We start from the raw sequence: 23,720 nt of genomic DNA on the forward strand, positions 1-23,720 counted from the left end.
GCAGCACTAACTGAAACACATGTATGCAAAAGTATCAAAATCTTTTGCTTTTGGTGTCAGACAGTTAGCAATGCTCCCTGTGTTAGGTAAGAATCCCATATATAAAATTCTATCAAATCCAAATGAAATATATGATTCAAGTGTGGTGAGCTCTATAACTTTATATTCCTCTAACAAATCCTTTATCCTGTGTATTTGCAGGGAATTAAACATTTTCTAACTTAATATCTGTGACCTGAGTGTGATCAGAATCTTAAACAAATATTTATTTTCTTCTGTTCTTCAAAAATAGAATATAATTATGTCTCCAAATGCTGCAAGTTTCCATCCTGTTTGTTTTTCATCTTGCAGTGTTAATAACATTCTGCTGATCAAATTCATGTACAATCATTTTGAAAGCCCCAATGTTTTTACCTTTGTTTTTTAGTAACCAGATTTTGAATGCTTATCTTTTTAATACATGAGGGATGAATCAAATGCAAAAAAAATTCATTATAGAAAAAAAAAAAACCCACAGATATCCTTTCTAGACATGTTGTTTCTTTTGAATCTCCATGGAGTTTAGCAACTTTCTGCACAGAACATGGATCCTTCATTGTATTTTGTTGTAATTTTTTTGTTGAAAGCACTGAAAGAGGTTAAGACAAAAGGATGGACAGGGTAAAAAGCCCCACAATATATTTGTTAGCATTATAGCACCAGTCTTCAAGTTTTTATTTTGGCTTGGATGTTTTTGGCCACGTACTTTTTTACCTCAACACGCCTATACCAAGAGATTCTTGTTTATTTTTAGTAAATGTAAAAGTAATTTTAAATTATTCTTTTAAATGTAACATCCATGAAAGAACTGGATAGGTGGTAGTGAGGGACTGATAGCAGTGCATATTATTTTCATGGAAATCAGTTCATCCCATTATGACAGGCTTATGAATCATATCTTTTAATCCGTTTTGGAAGTTCAAATCTGCCACTGCAAAGTGTCAGATATTTAGGAGTCATTCTTATAACTTAAATCTTGCCTTTTTATCTCTACTCTCTACTTTTAAAGATTCAGATTTAATTTGAAAAAACCTGACAGTTTGCATGATAATTTTGATGCCAGTCTTTTAACAAATCAGTAGCTTTGTTCATTGGTATCCATCCTAGATTGCACTGCTCCAGGAAGCTTATGTCAGAGCTGAACAAGATTAATAACATTGCTAATATATGGACTTTAACCAAAAAGAATAAGCTTTTAGTCTCCAAACTTCAATTTATCTTGTCTTAAATCTGAAGGAGTTTTACTCGGTCCATTAACTAGACACGTTATTTATTCACATTTATCCTTTTAAAATATATATTTTATATAAATTAAAGTCATGTCATGTTTTTCAGTGAAATGTGAATATACTAATCAAAAATTTTCTTTGCGCATTACTGATCTGTGCATCCTAGCTTTTTGCAGGATAATGACAAATCTTCACTCTGCTTAAAATATTTTGGGTTTGATAATTTTCTGTGCTTTTTTTGTGCTTTTTTTTTTATTCTTTTGTGGTTCTTTGCATTACTCAAGCTGAACTTCATACTCCCTGGGTGCAATTGAAACATTCTAAAGGCTGAGAGCTTAAGGGAGTGGAAATATTTCTAGCATGATCCTTTTGCATTGTGGCTGTGCTTAGCAATTACTTATACAGTTTTACCTTCACTTCAACTGAGTAGCATCTTTTTTGATCTATTCTAGTTTTACTACCAGTAGTACTTTGTATGTCTGAACACAGCAATATGCTTCACATACTGAAGCATATGTAGTTGTACCTGCTATGTAGGCAAGTGGGCAGTCTTGAGGGGGTTTGGACAAACTGGACATTTCCTAGCACAAAGTAAAAAGCAAAGTAAATAAATCTTGAAAGAAGCGCTGTTGTATATCAATGAATTTGTAGTTCAGGGTAGGAACAAATGCACAAACCTGTTGCTGTGTTTTAAAAGGCACAAAGTGATTGGTCTACTATGTTTTCTTTGTAGAGGGGAAGAGTGTAATTTGAAACAGGAAAAATTATTTGATGAAATAGGGCCAAGATTGATATTTTAATGAATGAGCCATAGAGATAATATGGTAAATGAAAACAAGAGCCTTAAGAAGATAAGATTTCATCAATAAGCTGTTAGGGTTGCTGAACAGTCTATAATAGCAATTAATAATCCTTCTTAAGTAATTAAGGATGTGCTTGGGAGAAAAATCACTGACATCTAAACAGTATCCAAAAGCTTTTACCTGTTCTGTGGAATATCACTTTTTTTTTTTCCCTGAGGCACTGAATGTGGCTGTTTCAAAGAATGATGAAACTCATAAAGCTAAGCTTGTAAAAGAAAACTTTATTTTTGTTCAAGTTGCAAAGTCTTCTTTTTAAAGCTCATGACAAAAAAAAAAAAAAAAGGAAGCTCTTCAAAGTTATTAATTGATTCAAGTTATTGAACTAAAGCCTGTGAGCTGCTTAAGCACAGAAGTCTCTGATTGACTTCTTTTCTTTCTTTTCCACCTCCAAAGAACATGAAGGAGAATAGCAGTGGTGATAATACATTTGGTATTCTTTTGCATATATTAAGGTACAATATGTACCATAGGAATAAAAAAAAAATTGACTTTGAAATATCACCTTCCAGGGAGAGTGCACAGAGCACAGTGGGAAAATCACCACAGTTCATATGATTCCTTTCCCTCAGGGGCTCTTCTTGGGAGAAAATAACTTATAAAAGATGTTTGGTTTTTTTTTTAAAGATCCCTGAAAATTCTGAATCACCAGAAGAAAGAAAAAAAACAAACAAATCCACAAACAAACAAACTCCAAACAAACAGAAACCAAAAACAAACAAACAGAAAAAGGAAAAATCAGAGAGCTGGAGATATAGTTGGGTAATGTATCATTGTAATTAATATATTAAATTTATAAAATCCAGTTCTAGCAATATAGCTGATTTGCTCATGTCTGTACTAATGGATTTACTGCAGATATGGCACATGCTTGAAAAGTGGTATGTGATTGTTGACCTGCTTTCTAGCAAGGTTTCAGACAATGTCAATATTTTCTCAGGTGATTCCTGAGAATTCCTAATTCTCAGCAAGGGATTATTTCTACTTCTTGTTAATCCCCTGTTTTGAGAAGTGAAAAGCTGAGGCATGAGGAAATAGGTATCACTTGTGCCTGTGACCAGAGAATGCATCATAAAAATTATTTTTGGAGAAATAGAACACCAGCACTACTTTGGGGGATTTAATGAGAAATTGAGCTTTAAGAAAGAAATCAGATGTGGTTCTTCTCATAAAACGATTATTTTAATTTTTTTACAGTATGGACTAGGTATCCAAATAGGACTGATTTTTGCAAGTGAAAAGTAGTGTTCCCTTTGAAGCTGGCAATTTGGTCTGCTAGCATGGAATTAACTAGACACTTTTGATCTTATTTCTCAAATATGTACAAGTCTCTTTCCTCAGCACAGAAGAAGAGGACATGTTCCATATTCAGAATTCATTATGACTGGAAGAAAAGTAGTTTTGTACTTGGCAAAAACTTATTGTTTTCCAGCCTTTTGTTGTTGTAACAATAAAACTCAAAGAGGAAGTATTTTGCAGTTGAATGGTTTATAAATCACTTCAGCTAAACTAACTTTTATTAAAGTCAGGATTTTGGAATCCTTCAATCCTTCTCAAAATGTAGACAACCAACCTTCTCAAAATGTAGACAACCAATGTAGACTGCTTCTCCCAGAGAATAAAGCCAAACCCAACATAAAACCAATAAAGGAATAAATAGTACTGACAATTATAATAAGATTTCTTAATATTCCTGATTGACAGTTTACAATCATGTTTTCCTGGATATTAAGTCTGGAAAGAATCATTTAGTATGTCTGGGTTTTTCTGTAAACATAACCCTGAAGTTTAAAGCCCTTTAAATTAATTGTTTGTTATATTACAAAATCTTTGCACTAAGATTATATTTATGGGATTTCATCCAAAACTTTTGAAATAGGAAAAAATATCCAATTATTTCAATTGGTGTTATATTGGATCAAGCCCCGTTTTTATCAGACTGATGTAAAAGTTTAGATTAGATTGGATTGGATTAGATTAAATAGATGAATTTGTGGAAGATCAGTTTTATTATAATCATGGGTTTGCAAGTTTAGGCTGCATAAAACTGGTTCAAGAAAGCAAGAAAAAAAATGTGATAACACTTTACAGCAAATTAGTTCAAATAGCTGCATACTGTTGATGACTCCTCACATTCCCATTATGGGAATTCATTAATTCAGAAGGTAAATTCATGTTAAATATATGCTATTTTTGCACGATAGGGAATCTGCAAGAGGTTCACAATTTCTGATGGTTTTTTCATATTATGATTAATGTAAGCATCTGGAGGTTATATTTCTTTTAACTAGATTTATGTATAAGAAAACTTATGTAATCAATATTTAGAAAATAATACATTTTTAGGCATACTGATATATATATTTCTATAAATACTACATTTTTTTACATCTGCATATTTAAAACAAGAGTAATATACCAGATAAATCAAAAATTTTGGCAGATAATTAGCTTTGAAGGTATCAAATCATTCTTGATTTCTATTGATGTAGTAGATCTGGAGAACAGAAGCAAAGTGTTAGTTAGGGGTGCTCTTTAGCACAGCAAATCACTGCTATAGCACTCTCCACACTTTGTAAGTCCTCTTTATGTCATTAAGACAGCTCTTGAAATAGGCACCACTTAACTTCTAGTGCTTGTTAGCTTGTTTCTATTACCTAGATTAAAGCTAAATGTTTTATTAGATGTGGATTGTATGCAGAGCAGATCAAATACAGGTAAGAACACCTTCTCAAGGTCATCTTAGTTTTTTGTATTTTTTCCCTTCGGTTTTTCTGCTGATGGTTGTTTTGGTTATTTATTTCCAGTTGTAAATAGCATTAGCAGAGATTTTAAGGGTTGAATAGACAGACTGTGTAGCTTTCAGAAGTGAAAACAAAATCTGAACTTTTTTAGTGACTCATTAAAAGGGTCAGTGCTTATTAATCTCTGCTAAATGACTGCTTAGCATGGAGGTAGAAACTCAGTCACCTTAGTTACTGAGGTAGACTGCAGTTTCATTCACAGATTTTCAATTTGACTGTAAGTGGGCAAAGGGAGAAAATGGCTGTGTGTGACTTCTCAGCTGGCTTGGCAATAATACAGCCAGAGGTAGTAAAAAAAAAGAAAAAAAGGCAAGTCTAGGGAAAGCTTCAGTTCCTGTACTTAATTATTAAAAAAAGCTGCCTAATTGTAAGCTTTATCTCTGACAGTTGTCAGATGTCTTCCAGCAAGTGAAGATCAAAAGGAATAATTAGTATGTAGTCTCTTTGTCCCCCTGGCTAACAGAATTTTTTAATCTGCTATAATGTGCATTGATGAGGTCCTTAATGGAAGTCAGTGATTTTCTCAGGTGAAAGTTTCCTTTCGTTTTATCTAATTCTGTCTAGTTCTGGTTTTTAGACAAGTGGAAGAGTAAGAAAAACTTGCTTTTGTGTAGTTTTTAGCATAATTTCTTCAGCAAATTGACAAAAGGCTCCTACTGTGAGAAAAATGTTTCAGCATAGTTCTTTTGCTTTCAAGTTGAACAAAGGCATCCCTGCAAATGTAATTTTGAGCTTTGAAACTACCAATAATGTGTGAATCTCTTATTCCTTTCCTGTTTTATTCCTAATTAAAGCTTTAATTGGCTCCCAGCATTGAATATTTTGGACTCAATTCCTATCTGAAGTATGCAAATATACAAGTTAATTCAGTTTCTAGGTAAGGCAGTTAATACTTTAAATACCTCTACCTTTTAAAACTGGGAAAGTGAGAGGAGACACTCCTCCCATGAGGACTTGAAAAGTAACGGGAGGGAGGATGAAATTTCTCTAGCAGACAGAGAAGGGTGAATTCCTCAAATTTGCTTTTACACTTTCATTCAGATGACCTTGCTTAAACAGTCAGGTGGCAGGACAGTCAGGTGACTGCAGGAGATTACAGCTCATCTCTGTCCTTGAGAGGAGTCAGTAACATCCAGTAAGAGCTGATGTCTTCACCACAAAATCTAGGGGACAGCTAGGCTTATTCAGACACTTGGTCACTCTTGCCTGCATGCAGCACCATTATTTCACCTGAAACCTTAGCTTTCACCTATTCTTCTCTCTGTTCTGCATGGCCTTTTGTGTCTTCTCTCCTGACCCACTCTTCAAATTCACTTGTGTGTCTTCCTTTGTCCCCTTCCTTTGTCCGAAATTGCTCTTTCTGAAAAAACATACCTTTAATGATACACTGGTAAAAGAACTCTATCAATGACTTTAAATTCTATTTCTGTTAGCAAATAAGGATTTACAACTGAACAGCATGTATTTATTATATAGTAATAAAAGTGGTTATGAAAATATAAATTCAGAACTACTGAAACCAGTAGAACTGTCCATGCATGCTGGTCATGCTGAACTTTATAATTTTGAAAGGCATAGCAAAAGGAATGGAAATCATTCAAGACAGCTTAGTGCTAGACTATTTCAGATCACAGCAAATATGTAGACTTAGTCTACAACATACTATGCTGTTACAGCAAAGATAGCCAAAGAGTGTGGAAGTTAAGCTGGTGTGCCAGATATTGGTGGATGGTCAAATCAGAACCATCAAAAAACATTAGAATAACAGAAAAACTGGAAATGCTAGAGAATAATCCAGATCTCTGTCATGGGTGGAGTGGGAGCTTCAGACAAATTTAGGCAAAGTTTATTAGAGAAGCCCTGCTGCTGAGCCACAAGATGCAGAAAGGACCCCCATGCTTTCTGAGTTCCTTTTCAGAGAGGAGTCTGGTTGTAGCTGGCTCCAGTCTTAACCCCAGATTTTGTCATTGGTTTAAGTAACTTTATCCCACGCAATTACTAATGACAAAAGAGATATATTTACATAAAAAAGAATTATTTATTATGACAAATGATTAGATAAAAATCGTAATCAGAATTATTTACTACACAGTATAAAAGCTAAGACTACTAGTAGTGTATAGTACAGGATAATGCACTATATAAAAACTATTAAGGAGAGGGGATAACAAAAAAGAAACAATTATTAGATATCAGAATTAGAATTAGTAGATATTGATGTAATTTGCCATATCAATACTCGTAGTGTTGGAAAGAACTTAAATTTTTTTTGGCTTTTAAGTAATAGTAGTCATGGTGGTGTTTGCCTTTGCCAAGGTGGAGGGGAATTGAGGTTTCTCTTCAAAAGACTGTTCACCGAGGTTTTGAGTTTCACTGGGTGAGGCCTAATGGGCCTCATTCAAGAAAAAGAAGATTCTTAGACTCTAGAAATTTAACATCTACACATTGGCAAGTAGCCAGAAAATACAGAGGAGATGGACATTACACCCCTAGTCTGATCAGAGATACCAACCTGTGAAGAGAGAACCAAAGACTGAGGACCAAATGAGCATTCACTGAAGATGAAGGTATAATAACCAACAGGAGATCAAATACTAGGAATCAATTAACATTCTTGTTTTTCAATGTATAAATATGTAAAAATCTGGTAAAACTCATGTGTGATGGCATGATTTCTACTGCACATCCTGGCAATGATTTCTATTGCACATCTTGGCCAGAATGACATCCTGGCCAGAATAAAGAAATTCTCTAACACTTAAAAATGGTGTTAGAGAGTTTATTTTAGCCCCACAGTTTCAATGGCAGTGGGCAGATCACTTTTACTCAGCCTCGAGGAGCGTCTTTGGGGGCTGCCCCCTCCCCAGGAGAGAAATCTCCACACACTCCATGGAAGAATACACTAGAAGAACCTAATCATATGAGAGTGGACTGAACTTTTATACTATAAAGTGATGCAAAGTCTGTCAAATGTCTCCCATTGCCCCACTGTCAGGATGTTAATTTGGAGTTTGTGAGAGACTGGTTTTAGTACAATTCAATACCAAACCCAGCACATGATGCCCCCTGTCAATCTGCTACTGATAGCCTTGCAAAAAGGGCTTTGTCTGAGCTCTCTGACCACAGTCCAGGGCAGAGCATCCTGCTACATCCCCACCTATGCCCAGTTCCCAGGTTTCTTACAACAGAGTACGTAAAACTTGTGAAGGCTTATATAAGGAGATGTATCTTCTTCTCATGCTTCTATTTCTCTCTGAATATATTCTAATTCTTGAGATCCTAGATCAATTTTGTGTTTTAAGTTTTTCTCAAGTCTCAGATTCCTGAAACAGAAAGCTCAATGATTGATAACAGGTAGAAATTTGTTGTATATATTTATGAAATCTGTGAAAATATGACTTGAATATATCTTAATAGCTTAAAATACAGAAAGAACATAGAAGTAATGATATTATAAACATCAATGCCTCATAAGTCCAAATTAAATCTCTGCATTTATTTATACACATGTTGTTCACGTATGAGCATACATGCATACAAATACATGTCTTTTAAAAAATATGTGTTTGGTTTTCCAATATTTGAGTTGAAACAGTCTTCCTACATTCAAGGAATGCTCTTCTATCTGCTATAAATAGTAGTTAAAATGCACTCTCTTTCCCTAGAGAATGGTTCCTAATATTTCATCTGTGAAGGCCTTGATTTCTCTACCTAGCTCATAACTGATCTTTACATGTTGAGAGAAGCTGTACTAGTTATCTATTTATTTCATTGTATATTTATTTATTTATTTTAAAAGGAAAGTAGTCACTTTAGTGAGATACCAAGGTGCATGATCACCTGTGGTAAAAACTGAGTTAGTGAGGCTATGTTCACTTACGCTCAACTGAATTTGGCATAGTTTCTGGAATATGGTAAACCTGCAGAACAGAGCAGGGAATAGAAGTGTAAGGAAATTGCACTGAAACTACAGGTTGTCTGGTGTATAAACTCCTACAGATAAATAATGTAAGAATTTCAAAGGTGTGCTGGGGATTTAGGTGATCTTCATTTCATAAATTGGAGGGATTTTTATAGCCTTTTCATAGGCATATCCATAGATAAAATCTTAATTCTTGATTAGATTTATAGAATACACACTGTTAAATAAATAAGTTACAGGGACAGATAAATAGAAGGTTTTGTAGATTTCAGTGACAATCAAATAAGTCTCTTACCATCCATGTCAAGTGGGCTAATGATTAATGACCTCATAGTTCTATAGCCTAAATGGGTATAAATTTATTCTACTGTAGGTCTTTTTGTTCCCTCCCTGCATTTCACTGATAACATCTCCCTTGTGCTGACACGGGTATTCATTCACCTATGTACTACCCTGGGGACAGATTTGGGTTAAAGCTCTTTTGAAGAGGTTATTTCTCAATGTGTGTTATTATGCTATTCCAGTTCATCGTGCAGCTTTGCAAACACCAGGCAGTGGCACTCAGAGGAAGATATTCACAGTGGTAGGAAAAAGCACCTCAGAGTAGGGGCAGAAGAGGGTAAGTCCTCTCCTAGTGTTACAAATTCTAGCTTATTCGTGCTCTAGGAGCTTGTTACAACAACATTGTTAGCCATAAAAGTTTTAATCTTTGCTGTGTTATTCCATGATCTAGCCAGACTTGAAGGTACTTTTTATTTTATCTGAATAAATCCTTTCTCTCAATTAGAAGCAGCTCTTATACCACAACCCATTATCTCAGAATATTGCCTGAACAGAAATTTGAAAATATTTGCATTCCTTTTAAAACCTCCCTTGATATCTAAGGATACTTTCTGCTTTACTACTCTGTTAAATATTTTTTTTCATGTCTTGACAGACATTATATATATATATATATATATATATATATATATAAAACATTTAGACTATATGTTGTATATAACATATTTTTCCTATTATTTTACTTAATAACAGACAATGCAGAAATATAAACTAGTTCTATAAATATGTAATTTTATATATATACACATATATATATGAAATTCTGTGTCCACATTTAGCTTATTTAATTGATTTTTAATTAATTTGTATTCTTTTTCAAAAGTAGTTCATGGATATTTTAGCCACTGACGAAACCAGTGAATGACACTGGTTATTTTGCCTTTAAATATTATGCAGTTCTTTCATCTGCTAAGGAAATAAATGTTGAACACTTTTGGCAATGCTTCACTTTTCAAAATGACTAAGCAGTGTTTGACAAAACTAAATGGGGAATTCTGTTGGGGAAAAAAAGAAAGAATCTGGAGAGAATACCAGATATTTCCAGTTACTATTCTCAAAAAAAATCTTTTTGAAAAAATTACATATACTCCCTTGAAAATAATTTAAAAATTCAGAGTAGTTCTAAAATCTGCCTGTTTAATTTCTTAAACAGAATTGTGTAATTAAATGCAATAAAATATGACAAGATACTGAGGCCACAATTATACACAACTGAGGAGATCATAAGTTCCTTGTGAGGATAAGTCCTGTGATCAGCTGCACATATGAGGTGTCAGTGAAGAATCCCAATTCTTTCTGCTGTGTATTTTACATTTTGTGTACTTTAAAAATGAGTGCTGCAGAACCATCTTAGGATTTGCTTTCCTTTTTTGGCTTGTTTTCAGTGTAACCCTGCACTTAACTATATAGTATAACTACAGGCAACTGAGAACCTCATCTCAATAAAAATGCAAAGGACTCCAAGGCAAAAGAGAAAGTTAAGTCCTTCTGGAGCTGTAGGAGGTTTAGTGTAAGAATTTAAAAGTAATATTCATAACAGATCTCTTTTGCAACTAAATTCCTCTTCGCATATAAATGCCCATTTACTTATTGTCAGTCACTGTTTTTCTCCTGGTACTGTGGCTCTACCCTATAGGTTTTTATGGGAAATACACTTTGTTTTCTGTTTCCATGTTGCTTGCTACCCTGACTCTTTTTCCTTGCTGAAAACTAGACTGCTGCCTTTATCTTGCTGGATGTGCTCCTGGGTATCTTCTGGCTCTGTCAAGCCACATTTCCTCAAATATCTGATTATCTCTACCTTTTATATTCCATGCTTTACATATCTTTCCAATAGCTAGATAATATTTTAGGTAATGTTTTTGATAGCACATATCAAGAGGTTTTCTCCTCAACTAAGGTTAAGTTAGAGATAAGATCAGTAAAAATTAAAGAAATCTGATTCATCTAGGCATGCTTTTATCCTGATTCAGAGCAAGCAAAAAATAATCACAATCTTCTATGAAAACAAAAATTATTTGGAGATATCTAGTTTTACCTTATTAGTTTTTGGGTATCTAAAATGATGTAATGACACAAATGACAATATTAATAATTCAGTTCAAATAAACTTTTTTTTTAATCCAACATTTCACCCTCGCCTCCCTCCCTCTCCAGACAGATTAACTGGACAGATTGCTTGGATTCCCTATGGCTTATAATTAATACACGTGATTGTGGTGGGTCCTCTGCCTGTAGACAGAAATTGTTCTCCATTCTGCTATAGGGTGCTTGCACAGCGACTGCCATTCTTTGGGGAGTATTATTCAAAAGTTGCTGAAGGTGAAAGAGTAAGGTGATAGGATTTGCTGATAAGTGAAATGTAACTTTGCATTAGTGTTGTTTGGGTTTAGCAAGACACTTTCAATTAACATTGAGGTTTATTTGAGCTAGCAGTGCTTTTGAAGTAAAGCTAGTTGTGTTCAATAAATTCCCCTTGCACAGAGGAAGACTTGTTTTCCTGTGAAGGTAAAATTCAGTCATTCACAAGAATAATGTGGTCAAACATTCAATTTTCTTAGTATAAATTTTTAATCTTAGAAAATTAATTTCCCTGCTATGGTTTCTAAGGTGATACTATCACCTTAAAGGGTTCATTATTTAATTAATAAAGTAACTGATGACAATGACTAGGACATATGGAGCCACTGTAACAAAAGTTTTATTGTTTCCATGAATGTTCTGGTCTAATAAGTAATTTTTTATTATTAATAAACCAAATTCTGAAAGAGCATTTGCTTTCTTAGGCACTGTGTACCTACTACAAATCCTTAAAGAGAGAAAAAATGAAATTAATGCCTTTTTTGATCCTGTGATTGCTGGGATTTGAAAATGTGAAAGGATTTCAGGAAGAAAATAGAGCAAGCCATGGATTTGAAAACAGAGAACTAACTGAAAAATCACACTGAAAGAAATAGTTTGCAACCTTCCCAAACATATAACACATTTCATATTGCTTTCGTGCTTAAGGACCGGGAATCAATTTCACTGTTTGAGGAATGCCCTTTCCAGTTCCCTCTTGGGATGCTATTATATCTGTGGTGTGCTCTGGCTGGATGCTGTGTAGAAAATGGAACCATGACACTGTTACACTTCTGCAAAAGGGAAGTAAAGGATATATGCCCAATGAGCTCAGGTTACAGAGCTACCATGCTGGATTAGGGGTGCTTTCAATGCATCACATGGAACAAAAGAGGCAGAAGGGGTAAGGATAGGACAGGATGGCACTGGATGGGATGTCCAGCCAGCCATTCTTCTATTCTGAAACACAAAATGGAGGTCAGAGCTTCACTCAGACAGTTTTCTTCAGAGTACATATAGTTCAGTCTTAGTATATCAAAGCTGAAGATTTGTTTTGGTCTTAACTAAATTTATACAAGGGGCTTGTAATAGACCAGGATTCTTATTTCAGAAACAAAACAACTAATCAAACGTGCTATACAGACATCTGAGCAAGAAATTCCAGTTAGGTTTAGCAGCCGAAGAGAGCACCCTTTGTTTTCAATACTGATGTCTAAATGAAGCACAGCTAGACCATGTTATCATGTCAGGTAGCTTAATCATCAGGCAGAGTTCAGCAATCAGTGTTCCAGGGCTTACAGGGCTAGGTGTCACCCAGGATCTCAGTTAGCAGAAGTTTATCCAGCTTGATAGACTCTGTAGTGTGCTCTGTTACACCCTGGCTCTGGAAAATACATGTGAAGTCAGCTTTGGTCTGTCTGTGTTGGATAAATCTATAGTCCTGCAAGGAAGAGTGGCAGAAAAGGTGGGAAAAGCATGCAGTTGTTGAGTGTTAGCGAGCCTATCTGCACTGAATTATCTGAGACAAAGAATTTCTCCCTGAATGCATACCTGACCTATTCCAAATTTAATTTAAAGTGTCTTAAGGAGTCAAGGTTTTAAGGTTTTGCCGAGCTAAGTTATGACTGTTCCAATTCTCTTTCAAGACGGCGTTTACATTTCTGTAAGTGTAAGTTCTAGCTTATGTTCTTCTTGAGTGAAATATCTGAGGTGACAGATATTAAATAATCAGAAGGAGGGAAAGGAAATTGTAAATCACTATGTCCCACTCATGCAACTTCCTCATAACTGTTCCTTGTAGCACATGTTTTCTGTAGCTATATTTTTTATAGAAGTACTCGTCACTGTAATAATTTTGCACCTGATGGAAAGACATGCTTCTGAAAATAAATACATCAGTGAAGATATCACCCTGAACATTTGTATTTTACCACATTCAGGACAGTTAATCACAATCTTAGTGGTGTGGAAGACCTGCTTTTCCATGAGCAAATGCTCTTATAAATGAGAGAATTGTCAAAAATATTGAGACATAATAATTAAATTTAAAGGTGAAGTTCAGCAGGTATTAAGAATATCTGCAAAAAATCTCAAGTTTCCAAACCATATGGCTGATGTCTGATTGGACTCTCCCCATAGAATCTTTACCCCTCCCTCAAGAAAAGTTCCTCATATTATCTTTTGAGGAAAGCTGACAATTGAAACTTACCCTGAGTTCAAGGATATGAAATGTAACATAAAGTTATCTTTTACAAATTAAATTGCCTCCAGCAGAGAGAACAGAACTTCAGCAGTTAGACTGCAACCATGCCCACTTGCAACAGCAAGTTCAGGCAACTCTAGAACTTGGAAAGACAAATTTAAAAATGTAAACAAAAATCTATCTCCACGTAGAACAATGGTACTGTAACAGGGAAAAGCCATTTGGGATTAATATAATTTAGCTGCTGGAAGTGATTTTGAGAACCCTTAAAGATTTAGTGTAATACTGGAAAGCAGAAGAATTTTATATAATTTATTTTGACTGTTAGTTTGTCAGATCAAATATATTGTTCAGAAGTGGAAGAACCTTGGTTTGGTTTAAGACAGTATTTTGATGCTATTTATTGTCTCATTTGAGTATTACACTCTGTAGCAGGACTGTTGAGTGGACCTTACAAGAACAGTCAGGTATTAGTGAGGTACTGTATTTTCTAGCCTTTCTTTACAGAGAATTTATTCATGCTGAGTAGCATTTTGTGTCTTTTGCTAAGAATTAATATCTCAGTCTCATATACTGATGTCATGCACATGTATGTGGTATCCTGAATCTTCATCTTATAACAAGCATTACTTTAGGTCAAGATATTGCCCCCAAATTTGCAGCAAGACATGAAATGGAAGCTATTAAAAAAAAGTCCTAATTAGTGTGTTCTTAAAAAAACCCCAACCAACCAAAACCAACCACAAATAAACAGCATCCCCCTACCTCCCTATCATATAGGTTTCTTAAACTTAGGGCCTTTAGATGAGATCTGAGCGTATTGATCAGAATAAAAATTCAATATTTTTCTTCATGTTTTTTCTAATTTTATTCTAACACCTGAACTTAGGGTAAAAAGAAGCATGTTAGAAATCAAATGCATATGAAGACCAATATGCTGTGTAGCAGTAGATGTAGAGAGAAGCCTACAGTGTAAGAGTAAAGCAAGCACACAGATTTTATTGGTGTGCATTCTTAGTGATAAAAATATGCAGTTCCAATGTTTCCTGAGCCTGAGGTAGTTTCCTGTGTTTAGGATGGATTATTCTTCTATGCGTTTATCAAATCTTCCACTTACTTTTCTAAATGAATGTCCCAAGAATGTTCATCCTATGGAAAGGCAGAGGATGTAGTATTGTTTTTTTGTTTTTTTTTTTTAATAAGCTGATATTTGTACTCCAGATTCTTGAAAATAGCAATTTATTTTACACATTATACATATGCCTGACAAAATCCAGTCTTCCCCCATTTTCTATTTTGTGTTCTGCTTTTAAGCTTTCTCCTATCCTTCTGTCTTTAAGGTCTGTACCTGGAGACATTCTGGCCCTTGGCTAACTAAACTGTTAAAATAAATTTTAAAATATTAATGAATTGAATTAATTAACCTGCCTCTTTTTTTCTTATTGTGGCAGACTTAGGATGTAATTCTTGAATGTCTGATTGAGACATTTCATACCTAAATTAATATTTGCAATGACAGATGCACAAAAAAGCATCATAATTCATCAAAGGTGCCAAAGACCAGTTTCCAGCTTCTGTAACTGAAGTATGATGCTGTACTTTCCTTGATGGTTTCATGCCTTGTTAACTTATAATTTAATGGAAATGGAATAATAAACTGGAATACTTAATTCTGAAGAGGATCTTTTTCTTTTCACCTTTCCTTTAAATTCTCTAGTGACAGATTCCTATATCTAGTCTATGAAATAGCAATTTTTGATAACACCGAAAAGCTTAAAGTGATTGGAAGGGTTTACTTGGAATTCATAAGACTGGTAATATATCATATTGTGGCACTGACATTTTGGGGTAAGATTAAAAAAACTACATAATTCTTCTGTGTCAAGTCTATCTAAATGAGAGATAATGCTATTTTTCTTAGATACCTATCCCCTGAGTTTTAATAAGTTGGATCAGGTAGATATGAGAGAATAGATAATGGAAAAACAAACAAAAATGTAAATACTTGTTTTAATTGTGACAAAAAGTCCCCGTGGAAAGCAGCATCTTACAAGCTGTGTCAAATTGCCTGTGGTGTGGAATCTTGTTCTTCAGGAGCTACTGGAACTAATTCTTCCCTCATACCAATTCTACATTGTCCGGTGGTGTGGCAGCCTGTGATAACAGAGTGTTCCACATTTAGAAAATAAGGACAGCAGCTGAGCTAAGGATGTTGCTGGAGACTTATCCTATATATTTTGACTTTTAATGGTTTAAGTCAGACCCCCCAACTTTATTTAAATGTATTTTATATTGAATTATAGTCATCATCCTACTTACCTCCTATCTGCTAAGCTGCTTAGAGAATAAACAGTGTGTAGTGCCTAAGCATATGCGCTGAAAATAAACTGTCAAAGAGCCATTACGAGATTATTCTTTTGTTGTAGCTGTCATTGGGAGAGCTGCTCCTCATACACTTGCTAAATTATATGAGTTTTTTTTTTTTTTAATATTCTCCTTGCCTTATATGCCACAGTGTCCCTGCTCACTTGTTTTATGTAATGCTACTGAAATGAAACAGGGAAGCTTTATTCTGCAGCATTCATTCCTGCCTACCAGATGGCTAAGTGACTTCTGCTCCAGGAGTCTCAAAATTTTCATGCCCTGACAACTGGATTTACAAATTGTGTGCTTTGGGTGTCTTGAAATGAGAGGCAAGCAGCTATTAAAAAAGGATCGGCTACCTGCCTGTTCTTGTTGGCTTTATGTCTGCTGTGATCCTTCAGTGCTTCACTCAATGCTAATCTGATCGAAACCTCCTATATGTTATCTCAACCCTACAGGAATCTCTCCTGGTTTTACTTACTGAATGTGGTCTCTGTGTAAAAGTAGATATTTCATTTTACTTTATATCACCTTATCCTTCAAGCTTCTTTTCAAAAGTCAAATTTTATTTCCTTCACGATTCCTTTGGGGCTGTTTCACAAGAAATTACCCACAAGAACTTAAAGAAATCAATAATTTATATATTATACAAGTTATTTCACAAGTACATCTATACATTATTTATATTGAACTGTTTTCCATATAAACGGTGATATTTTTTAATGAATAACTTAATACTGTGTAATGTTTCACAAGAGAGATACATGAACTGTCTGAATTTAATGGAGAAGGAGGAAACATTAGAAAGAAGTGTTTAAGGACATTAGCTAAAATGTTCTGTGTGCCCTGTGTAAAGTCACATATTTGGAGTATAAGAATCATAAACAAATTAATGTCAAATGTTACATGTATCAGCCAGTGAAATAGAAAAAGATTATAGGTAGCAAGAATTCTGAAAAATTATAGCGTTTATTTGCCTTTTTAAATAGTACATGGGGTTGTTAGTTTTATGGCTCCAACAATGCTAATAAAGTCGCACTTCAGGTCAAGTTTTATGGGTGGAGTCTTGTCATATAGAATATGGGGAGTTGCTTTGTTTAAGTTTGTCAGTGTTTTTCTTTGCCTTTCATTGACCTGATATGATGCTGTATTATTTGGGTTAGGCTATTTTGCAGGAAAGTGTTTTCTTGTCAAACTTGGTCACAGCAATGCCATAGAACTCTTATCTGTCAGAATTTACTGCATACTCTATAGGAGGCGCTTGTTTCCAGGTCACTGTATGGGAGAACCCCGAGTTAGTCTGAACGATCTTGTTGAAGCATATTTCTGAAAGAAAAGAAGTGAACAAACCACAGTCATCAAACCAAAAATATCAGAATATGACTCCAAGAACATTTTAATCTTTTTCATGTACTGATACTGTTGCAGGAATGGATGTTTTCATGTAATGTGAGCTACTACCAGACATAATAAATTTACAGGGGCTGATACCAGTGATATACTAGATGGTTGGAAAAGAACACTTCAATCACTCTTGGCGGTAGGCTTACATGATAACAGTCCTCAGCAGTTCCCCAGCTGGTACTTTCTGCTATGTCAATATCTATTTTTCCTCCTTCATTCCTGTAACTGAAGAGCTCTTTGCTAGTTTCAGATAACACTGGCTGGACAAATTTTCTTTAAATCTCCTAGTTCTTAAAGCAGGTGAAGGCACACATCTTGTATAAACCTGAAGTTTATTTTACTAGGATTGGTTTTTTTTATTTCAGGCTCAGCTATCATGATTTATATTTATACTACAATATAAATCTTATTCTGAGGCATGTTCCTACATTTTAGCTTTTGGAAAAGAAGTGACATGAGAATAAGAGGCAACCCTTTTCCAGGTTTTCTAACTCTTTCTCAGAGAAGAATCCTTTAGGATATGCCCAGATATTCCTTTACAGTTGCAGAAGATTCAGGCAATTATTTCAATTAGAATAGTGAATCTTTTTATAAAAATGGGAGTATCAAAAAAATACATTATTTTGTCTTTTTCTAATTTAAATATGGGCAAGTTCTTGTTGAAGATCTGCATAACTTTCCTGCTTTAAGGAAGGGCTTGAAATCCTTAAAAGGAACAATCTTTGTCAGGGCTGTGCTTTTCCAGATTTGGTCAAACCCTCAGTTTAAACATCTTACATAGAGGGTTTATTTGACAGCAGAACTTGGGTGCATTGTTCATTCCCTGCTGCAGGAATGAATCCTGGTGGCAAGGCAGGAGTACTTGCCCTGTGAGGTCCAACACCTGAGTGCTACAGGTCAGATTTAAATCACAAAAGAAACCTCATGTCTTCAGTGAAGTCTTTGCTGGTACCTGTATGTTCTGATCATAAGAAGGCTCTGGTTGAGATTTTAGGAAGAATAATTGGAGACTGGCTAAAGAGGCAACTTGAGGAACAGTGTTGAGGATGGAGACCAAAAGGTCAAGGTTTTGGGGAAGGGGAAACTGGAAATTGGCTTTGCTAGAGACAAAGAGAAGCTGAGGAAGAAGACTGAGAACCACCATGGACGTAGGGAGGAGGGGGACTCTGACTTGAGAGATGTCAGGAAGGTTACTTCAGGCAGGTAGTGTGGACTAGGAAAGAGAATGAGAGAGATGGACAAGGTGAAAAGAAGATGAGAGATCACACAGGTAAAGGCAGGAGCTGGAAGCATGGTAAGAATTTGGGAATTATGAAGAGGGATCAAGAGGAGTACAGAATAGAACCAGAGTGGAAGGTCTGCCAAAATAAATAGATTTGGGAAAATAATATTTGGCATAGGAATATCTTTCTAATATCTTATATTTAATAATAATATATTCTAAATTTTTAATGATCCATTTTTAAGCAATTATTTATTAATAGAAAAAGCTGTCTGTGGTTTGTCTCTGACAACAGAGTTATGTCTTATTGACCTGCACTGAGTCAGGCCATATCTGCCTTGTGGTATAATTTGAAGTTGTGATACTAATAGGAAGTTTTGGAAATAAAAGGTGTGGTTTCTAGTTTTGAATTTAATACTTTTCTTACTTATCCCCTAGTGATCTCATTCTTTTAAAATCTTGTTCCCTCTCTATCCTTCAGAGTGTTCTTTCCTTATAATTGCTGTATTTGCCTAGAGGTATGTAACTGTGCCCAACCTCCTGCAGCTGAAATTCTTGCTGTGAAGATGTTTTATTTTTCCCCTGAAAAGTGTCTATTTTCATGAGTTTTGCAACGTTGCTTAAAAGTAAAATTGGACAGTAATCCTTCAGAGTGCTTAGATAAGCCCCTCAGGGAATGATAATGATATTGGCCATTTTCTAAATAGCTGAAACAGAGCTTCTGTTTGGAGGAACCATTAAAGAGATGAGTAATCACTGGTGACAGATCTTCACAATGGTATTTCAACAACTAATTAGGATTGTTGTCACAGTTAGTGGCATTTCTTCTTGGTAAAGCAGCATGCAAAGTAGCCCTTCTATTACAAAGTACAGTGGCTGACAGCCCAGAAGCAGGTGATGGGTATGAGGTCAGTGTGCAGCTACCCAGAATAGTGAAGAAATGATTAAACGTCTGCAACCTCGGAGACAGAGATGTTCTAATTCTTGTGAGACTCTGACATGTCATCTGGTGTCAATATGAAGAATCTTTCTAGATGTAATCCCTTATGTAGGAAAAGGAAGTGGCTCCCTAACAAAAAAAGTTATTAAAGCAAAACCTTCACATTGTCCAGAATCTATGCTCTATATATATGTCATCTTGGGTGGTGAAATAAATTATCATATTTTGCAGACTAGCAGTCTGTTTGGAAATTACTGAATAAAAACTGTATAGAGAGCAGGAAGTGGAAAATTCAAGATTTTATCTGACTCCAAATATCTTCCCTATTTTAGTGACAGTTGTAAGTTCTGTTTTCATTAATTCAGCAGTTAATTAAGAGACTGACCTTCTGATATTCCTACTTACTGTATTGATTATAAGGTGTTATATTTAGAAAAGACTGAGACAGTAAAACCACAATAAGAAATATATTAGTTGTATGAATCATGGTGTTTGGAGAGAACCCATTTATTTATGAACATGTTCTCACTATTTTTCAAGCATAAGAAAGAAGAAAATGTGTTAATATAATCCCTTGAGATGCAAAACCAGGAAGTTTCTACTATCACTTTTACAGAATCACAGATTATTCTGTGTCAGTGACTGATTACCTTGAATAAACCAGGCCAAAGCTGGCTTATTTCCTGTTTTTCATTATAATTTCTTTTACATCACTGTGGAGTTGAAACAAACATTTCACTAGTTTTGAAATGGGGCAAACTGGAGTCTCCATGCATATCTGTAGTACCATGCAAATTTCTTGGAATTAATTTAAAACAATGAGAATCTGCACATACTGAGTTTTCTATAAGGAACAGTTTCTAGGATATAGGTTTTAATTTGTACCCCTAATAATTGATACAAAGAAGAAAAAATACAATCCTCACAAAATAGTGTATAAAACTATGTACTTAAAAAGAGACAAAAAGCTAAGACTTTATGTATTTTTGAAGAAAGTTTAAAGCAAATGTTGAGCTTTTTCTTTTAGCTTCAATCTTTCTTGAGTTTGGCTTCAAACACATTTCAGAATTGCTTCTTTTTTCTTTGTTTATTATTTCTTCATGAGAAGAAATTAGGCAAAGTTAGTGCTTTCACAAAATCAAAATACTTTAATTGAATAAAATCTTCTAATCAGCTGATCTGTAAAGCCATATGAATTATGTACTTTAACATAGCATTTTTTCAAATACAATAAAAAAAGATATTTAACATAACATATTCAAAGACAATAAAAAAAGACATGTGGCTGGAATGATAAAATATAAACTAAATTTCCTTGGAAGTTCTCACCCTTCTCTACTGTAGTATTTATTTTTGGTTTATACTGTATATGGTGACATCGTATTATTTATATTCTGAAGTAAGAATTGTATTTTTATTGGCACTGCCATTTTATCTGGGACACTCTCATTCCCTGTTCCTTTTCTGTAATTACATAATAGTTTTCTTCCCAGTCATCAAACTATGCTGAAGTGTAACATTACAAGTTTGGGGCTTTTTTGACAGAGGCAGCTTAAAATATTTCAGACCCTGTTCTGCTTCTGAATTGTGTTTTGTATTTCCTCCCATGTAGTTGTACAGTGACAACTGTTTGTGAAACCATGTAATAATCTCAATTACTGGAGAGACTGAAAAGTAGAAATACTAAAATAATATATCCTTATTTTCTACATAAATCACTTCAGTGACCTAGTTCACATAATTAACCCTACACCAGAATGTGTTGGCACAACTGATAAACAATGCGTGAAGCAAAAGCCTACAGAAGAGGCACAGTTTTTTTCAGCCAGTTTTTCCAATTTGGAAAATGTATCATGTAGATGCATCCAAAATTGAATGTTCCAAGTTGTTAACATGGATACGTCTGAAAGAATAGGTAATCTCAGTTTCTTTCTGCCACATCTCACCTTGCCCTGTTCTATTATGAAAATCCAGACCAACAAGGAGGACATTAGTCCCCAGCAAGGGGACTTATTCATTCCCCTATGGTACAAGGAAGTAAAAAATTTGTTAAAAAAAAAAAAATATGGAAGGTACTGGGTTCTTTAGAGCAAATTTACAATTGAATTACAATAGCAAGTAATGTTACAAAAAAAACCAATTTCTGCCACTTCAAAGTTACTGAAATCCTATGAGGAAATCAATAATGGGTCATAAATGCGTAATGTTAGGCATGTTGCATTTGCCTAAGGCTCTGTAGAACTGAAATAAATATAGAAGATTCAAATTCTTGTCCGTGTTTATTAATTTGGTGATACTTTATTAAGCTAATTGGAATTCCTCCTGATTTTTACTTTGTACTGTTGATTGTATTTTGAAGGAAACAGTAAAGGAAGAAATATTGTTATAAAACTACTTGAATTTTTGATAAAACAATGTTTAATTGAAAATGCCAGATATTCAAGTAAAAGCATTTTTCTGGAAAAGGATTCATTTTTCAAATTTCTGATCTAGAGAAAGAGATTTTTACACTTCCAAAGAATCCCAGAGATTACAGAGCTTTGAGGCTTCTTGGCTTTGGTAATTGATAATGGGGGCCCTGTCTCTGAATTTAGAAGCCTGTGAGAACTGTTAACTGCAGCCTCAGTCACAATATTTAGACCCCACCTTGGCTGGAAGTTGGATGCCTAAAAAGCTGTGGTAGGTTGCAACCATATGTTTTTATCTACTTTCTTACAACTTCAGTTAAAACAATATTATCTTCTTGTGCTTTCTATCTTTCTCTCAACTATATTTTCTACTTAATCCCTATTTTGTGGTATTAATGCTATCTCCTTGCTAATTCAGTCTTTTCAGTTAATCCATATATTAATTCATTTTGTATGATTGCCAAATGTCCCCATTTTAGAAATATGGGTACTTCAAATAAAATTCACATTTTTCATTTCCCTTGATAACTAATGCACTTACAAATATGCATTCTTATTATCGCCTATAGAAATTCTGTCAGTATATTGCTGAAACACAGAACATGGCACATAGATCATAGAGCTTTTCCTGGACAGCATTGAGTATGTGGAGATTAATAAAAGAGCATAGTTCCACACATGGTTTCTCATAATCTTTCATAATTAGTATTCCACTCCAGATTTCTGTAGCAAGATATAAGCTATTGAAAAGCTTTTTACAGCCTAAAGAAAACGTCTCAGAAAGCAAGCCTGCTGTGTGTTCTTCAGTTATTATAATAATGTCTTAAGGATGTCTTGTTTCACCCACTGTGGAATTTTGATTTTGAAACATGATTGTTTCTAATGACATACAGCTAAGTTTCTAATGTTTAGAAATTTAAGGCAACATGTAATAAAAATTGTGTACCTTTCTGGAAGTCAAAGTTGTCTTTGCACACAAAAACAAATGAAACATATTTTAGTTCCTTGTCACCTTAGTCTTGGAAGTATCTAGGCTTCAGAATCTGTCAGGACAGCTGGGAAAATAATAGAGCTGACAAATATCAAAATGTGGGAGAAGAAAAGCTATTTTTCAGAAAGATAATGACTGTAAAATGAGAGGAGGCAAGTTGGAACTGGTTTAACTGGGCACCTGGGAAACTGACTGAAAAGGAGGAAAGTTTAAAAGATCTGCTTAGGAGAGAGGACATGACCTAGAAACTGGGTAGAAAAAAGAAAAATTGGGCAAACTGTTTTGATATGTGAACTAAAAGAAAACTGGCTTCTTGGAATACCCTTAGTGGAAGGGGATCACCCCAATTAGATTAATAGCTAAAAGGGGATAATTAGCAAATTGTTCATAAATTGAGGAAAGAACAGCAGAAGACTGCAGAATAGGAATAGACATAAATAATGCAGCTGTACATTAAATCATGAAAGTCACTCTGATCATAAAAAAAATGCCTCAGCAAAATCTGCGGGCATAAGATTTTACATCAAGATGAATATGTGCTCTTTAATGTATTAGCAGGTGTTTTAAGAAGCCTGTATAAACCATTATGCATGGAGAACCCTTTTTATGATTGTTTGGAGAGCTCTAGTCTGATCTAATGAAATAACCCTAA

The sequence above is a fragment of the Vidua chalybeata genome, chromosome 4 (assembly GCF_026979565.1).
Source record: "Vidua chalybeata isolate OUT-0048 chromosome 4, bVidCha1 merged haplotype, whole genome shotgun sequence".
Taxonomy (NCBI): Eukaryota; Metazoa; Chordata; class Aves; order Passeriformes; family Viduidae; genus Vidua; species Vidua chalybeata.